Genomic DNA, 6,551 nt, shown 5'->3' on the forward strand with positions numbered 1-6,551 from the left:
AGTACTCGAGGATGAATTTAGAGATTTGCCAAGAAGATGAGTCAAAGTTTTTCAAAAGACTGATTACACAGGATGAAACCTGGGTTCATGACTATGATCCAGAGACAAAATCCCAGTCAATGCAGTGGAAGCACTTGGACTCACCACCTCCAAATAAGGCAAGGGTGCAGCCCTCCGCGGGCAAGGTCATGCTCATAGTCTTCTGGGACCAGGACGAAATAGTGATGGCAGATTTCCTGGCAAAGGGTACCACAATTACAGGAGCCTTTTATGCTTCACTTTTGAGGAAATTAAGGGAAGCTATCAAAATCAAGAGGCGGGGCAAAATCAGCAAAGGTACCCTCCTCCTGCAGGACAATGCTCCGGTCCACAACTCGCATGTCGCCAGATCAGAAGCACAGGCGTGTGGTTATGAAATCCTACCCCATCCTCCCTACTCTCTGACCTTGCACCCACTGACTTTCACCTCTTCCCAGCCATGAAATTGTTTTTGGAAGGAAAGCGTTTCCCAGACGATGCAGCCTTGATTTCTGAAGTCACATCGTGGTTGGAGGACCAACCTGGGGTGTTCTACAAAAACGGTCTCAAGGCCTGCATCAAACGATGGGAGAAATGCATAACTCTGGGTGGTTCCTATATAGTGAAAGACTAATAACTCTGCCAAGTTTCGTTGCTCTACTTCTATGGAAAGTGGGCCATGGGCATTACTTATTGCACGCCCTTCGTATGTACATGTTCATTATCTGAACAGATAGCTTAGCAAACAAAATTAGCTCAGGTTTCTGAGGCGTGTTCAGATATACTTTGATAATTTGTCTTTTGAGGAGTTTATGTAGTATCATTTTTACAACGGAGTCACAACTTGTCAAGGCCCGAAGACCACTTGAGGATAAGTGTTAATGAATATAAGATGTAATGTAGTATTCGTTAATGGTGTAAGTTGGGTATAATTTGATTATTTAAAGAGGACGGTTCAACAACGGTTTCCATTGAACTTGAAAGCTACGATATTGTAGTCGGCCGGGAAGCAGTCCAGCAAAACAATGTTCCACAGGTGGGCAATTCTAGGAAAGAAGCTTTGTTCATGGAATTTGCATTTAGATTTAGGCATTGATATGGAGTGAGGGAAATTGCTGATAGTAGTTGTAGTTAGTCTGCAAGGGGAACCATAGATTGGAGCTCAGGCAAGTACATGCCATGAAAATAACGATAGAGCAGAGATAGGCTCGCAACGCCTCTTCTAGAGAATGTATCTGTCGTTTGTCAAGAAAATCAAAGCACTTTCCAAACGGTATTTTTTTCGGGTTTGTTATGCTTTACACATGAAACTGAAATAAAACAATCGTGCTTCAATTTGTTGTATTGTTTGTCTCTCTCTAACGATTTATCTGGTTATCGTTCACGTATGTATAATCATGTTTACTGCACTTCTACAAAGATGTGTGCTGCTAATAAATATATACAATCTTGTTTCAGCTGTTTGAGAATAAAATACAGAGGCGGTTTTATAATAAAACTATTTTTTATTTAATTATTATCTTGCCTGCAGTGGTTGTTGGACGTATCGAGCGAAAGTGAAAGGTGATATTTGGGTTGTCGAACTAATGACGTAACGACCATGCGTCTCTCTCTCTCTCTGTCTCTCTCTTTTTCTCTCTCCGTTCCTCACTGTCTGTGCCTTTATTTTGTTCGTCAAACCTTTTGCTTTCATTGACAAATTCTTTCTTTGTTCCACCAGAGGTCAATATGTGTGTCAAAATTTAAGATATTATTTTCTTTGTTCTCTGCTAACCTGTAACCGCCAAGTTCCTTTATCTAACAAATTGCCAGGTACAGAAAGGGCTCTAGAAATTCATATAGAAGAGGATACAGTAATCCAACGCCTGCTCAAATTGAATAATAATTGTGTTGTTGGTGTGTTTAGTACTTCACTTGGAAATCTATTCCAAGGTCCAAGTATTCAGATTGAGAAAATGCATTTAAATATAAATTAATTCAAAAGTGAATAAGCATAGAAAATTTCATGAAAATCTGACCATTTGTTGATTTTTCTAGATTCATTCAACACGTTCAAAATGTAGACTCCATGTTTTAGGGCGTCGATAATGTAAACACAAAACACGTTTTTAAATATTAGTTTATTTTAGGTTTCCTTTAAATAATACAAAAGTTATGATGATAATATTGATTTATATTAAAGTTATATCGTGTTACATATAGGGGGGTTAAATCTGTGGTGCGCTTTGTAGGTACCTACTGACAATTATTTTTACGGCAAGAAGAAAGAGAATATTTACTGTTAAAAATTGAAACTCTATGACATTTTTTAGGATTCAAATTAATAAAAATCTGCTGAACATTTGAAAACTAATTTAATGTGGTTAAATCCACCGATTTTAAAAATCTCGTTAGCGTTTGAGTGAGGCTTCCCCGCTTCGTCCGGGACATTTGTAAAGAAAAAAAAAAGATAATTATCAATAATCTACATATGTAGACGATCATTCCTAACAAATGTTTAATTTTTAGATCTAATAACATAGAAATACTTTGCAGACGTACGCATTGCAACTTAAATATAAACGAATTGGTATGATTATAATGAAGAGCTTAAACCGTTCAAAAGCCAACTCTTTTAGAAAAGGAGAAGTTGACGTTTCGATAATACGATGAATTGAATAACAAAAACAGGGGTTGTGTTAGTATACACATAGATTCGAAAAAAAATGCTCAAAAATCAAATATATAACAAATAAATGTTACCAAAGGCAAGATAAATTACTCTTCTACCTATTTGGACAAATTTTTAGTGGTTTTACTCATTTTAAAACGCGTAATCGGCTTGAAAATTATACAGTATGTATCAATATCTTTTAAAAAGAAAAAAAAATTGCGGTATGCTCGCTGTTGAACAGGGTAAGTTTGGGAAAATGAGTTCAAACAAACAAATTATACAAAATACTGTTAGAAAACCACCGCATATGTCACGGGAACATATATTGAGTGAGTTTCTAACAGTATTTTATATAATTTTTCTGTTTAAACTCGCTTTCCCAAACTTACCATGTTTAACAGCAAGCATGCCGCCATTTGCATTTTTTAAATACATCGGAAAACACTATGTTTTTTCGAGCCGAATAAACAAGTTACATTGAATAAAAACACTAAAAAATTATCCAGTTTGGTAGAAAAGTAACCTATCTTGCCTTTGATAACATTTATTTGTTATATATTTGTTTTTTTTGGCAACTTTTTCGAATCTATGTGTATTATAATACCCCCCCACTGTTTAAAACATTTTATTTTAGACAGGCTAGTTATCTCCCTTGAAATGACTGAAAGTTAGTTGTTTCCCATTGATAACCACTTCTATATTTCGAAAGAAAAGCTTCATGCTTATTGAGAAAGATATTTACAGTATTATAGCAGCCTCGATTACAAACATCCACAACAACAGTAGCAGCAGCGACACCTCGCGGTTTATTATTTGAATCTCTTTGGTTTATAAGTTCAATGCTGATTTATGCAAGCATTCAACTTCCCTTCTGGCTTGACCAATCAGAGGCCATCTCTCAGTTGACGGATCCTGACTTCAACACCTGTGTACAGTACCACCATCATATTTTTCTAGATGGCCGCGATACATGAAGTCTTTTCTCTTCAAACAAGATTTCCTAATTTTTTTGCTCTCGTCTTTATTCATCGACCTATTCTGCTTCAAACACTTTTCTCTTTTCTTCTTTTATTAAAACTTTAACAAATATGATCAATAAAGTTGTTAGAACTGTTAGAATGAGACTTTTTTATTCTACATTCTCCCATTTTTTTTATTGACGAAGAGGGTCATGTGATTGTTTTAATGGATACAATTACAGACTATGGGATTGGCTAGGATGAGTTCACCTTCTTGCGGATCTATTTTTAAACAATAATGTTGGATAATGTGTAGCGTTTTGAATACGAATAAATTTTTCGGATTATTTTTAACGACATTTGTATTTCTGATATTTTTTAGACGAGGATTAATAATTTGTATCATTCGGACTACTGATTTCATCTTGAGGGTGTTTTGCGCAATATTTCAGCCGATGCAATCTCCGATCTTATTCAGGTGTATATTGTCGAACTCAAAAATTCAGTTGTAAGTGACACTCTTATAGAGATTGAAGATACAATTCTCAGCGCAGACGATACTAAGAATACAAATGTGAATTACTTAAAACTTCTACCCGTTTATGACTAACGGAACGAGAGCATTCTACCCCCGTTGATTAAATAAAGGGTCCCATTCGAAATTTCGTGAGGATTTCCGAGTTCAACAGAAAGGTTTCCAAGTTCGACAGAAAGAGTCCCGAGTTCAACAAGATACACCTGCAAAAATGTCGGAAGTTACATCGGGCGAAACGTGCGAATAACATTCAAGATGAGACCTGTAATCTAAGTAATAAAATAATATAAGTTAGAATTTGGGTTTATTTAAAGATAATAAAACTTAAAACCATTGTGATTCAAAAGAAAACCATTATTTATTACATGTGCAATAATTGTTTTACAAAAGGTTTTAATACGTTTTTTAAAGTCTTTCGAAAAAAAAAATCACTTTTCTAAAATTATTTCAATTTGTAATTTTAACTGTAAATAAAGTAAAAAAATATTTTTACTTAATTTACACATTTATTACAAGATATTTTTGCCAACATCATAACATTGAAAGGTGCAGTAATGATGTTTACTGATTTATATAACGCGTGCATCGGCTGATATAAATGTTGCCGAACAGGATGTGAAACCGCTTAGTGTTAAAGGGAGCGAATTTAGTCAATACTTGAACGAAGATTTTTATATTGAGAAAATAAAAAAAAAAGTCGGAAGTAAGAGGGCGGAGAGTCAACGAATAGAAAAAGAAAAGGTATGGGAGAATAAGAAGGAAGAGGAATAGGAAGAGGAGGAGGAGGAGGAGGAGGAGGAGAAGGAGGAGGAGGAGGTGGAAAACCACACATTCTCTGAAGACAAAATAAAAACATACAAAATCGATGGTTAGTCGTTAAAAGCACAGCGTTTCGTCTGTTGTTCTTCTGATCTTCAATTATTACAATCCAAATTCGCACTCCTATTGTGTTTTATTTACGTACAACCAAATCTTTTGACAGAACTTTCCGTTATGAACTCTCTGTAGTGAGGAAGACCTGATATTTTGATTGCAAGCTTTGCTTCCGTATAAGCTGTATCTCCCGAAGAGCTTTCTAGTTACTGGTAACTAGCTGACCGAAACATGCTCATGACTGTGTAGCAACGTATTACTGCTTATGTAAAAACAAATAAAGAGTATACCCTGCTCTACTTCGGTATTGAGCACTCTTGAATTGACCTCGTTTAAGTTTATTGGTTACTTAACTTCTGGAAAGTTTTTTCTTGTGTTAGTAAGTAGAAGTAGTTGCCGGTTTGGAAAATGGGCATAATCTCGAATTTACCTCCACTACGATTTTGATGTTGGATCGATATAGGACGACTCTATTACTAAGGTTTTTTTGTGGCGCCTATGTAAGATTTATCGTATGCTGCATATTTTTTTACATAGACGACATTTTTTGAGGTGCGGTCTAGTCTTAATTTTGAATGTTTGTATATGATTCATGAATGTGTATGTGTTTAATATTATGTTGCAGACTCCACATCGTTCTTTGTTGCACTTTATGACTCCTTTTGTTGTGTCTTGATTGAGTTTGGATGAAGTAAGAATGCGTTTTAGGTTTTTGGGTTGGCGTTTGCTTTTTATTATTTTTGTGGTTTTAAGGAAGTCGTTTAGTTTGCTGTTTTGGTTAAGTAGTACGAGGTTTTTCGTTATCTCTGTGAAAAGTTCTGGGTTGTTTGTGTTGTGTGCGGAGACGTATGTAAGGATTTGTTCTTTGTTTCGTTCTTTAGAGGTTCTCAAATTTTCTACTAGTATATTTATCGCAAGTTGGATCTCTTTGTATATAAGTTGTGGTGGGTATTTTCTTTTTCTTAGATTCATTCGTTGTTCCTTGAGTCGGATTGTTTGAAGATTTTTGTCTGTGACTATGGTGCAGATTCTACGTGCTAGGGAATGGCTTTTATGCAGCTTTTAGGGTGATGACTTTTAAAGTGTAGGTATTATTGGGTGTCTGTAGGTTTGCGGTAGATATATGTGATAATGTTATTGTCTTTAATTTTTATCAGTATATCTAGGAAGGGTAATTCAGTAGAGCTTTGTTCTAGGATGAATTTAATTTTGGGGTGTAGGTTTTGAAGTATGGTGGATAAGTCTGTAATGTTCCTCCATGTGGGTTTCCACAGGATGAAGCAGTTATCAAGGTATCATTTCCAGGATTCTATAAACAGTTTTTTTAGTGCTGTGGCTAAATTTTTGTTCTATCTTTTCATATGAAGTTTCTTCTAGGTAGGCTAGTGTAAGGCTTGCATGTGTTGGTGCCATCTTCGTTCCCATTGCTGTACCTAGTGTTTGAACGTAGTTGCCATTATTGAATTCGAAGGAATTATTATTTAGGATTATGTCTATACTATCGATAATGAAT

The sequence above is a fragment of the Euprymna scolopes genome, chromosome 12 (assembly GCF_053919585.1).
Source record: "Euprymna scolopes isolate OS-2025 chromosome 12, ASM5391958v1, whole genome shotgun sequence".
NCBI lineage: Eukaryota > Metazoa > Mollusca > Cephalopoda > Sepiida > Sepiolidae > Euprymna > Euprymna scolopes.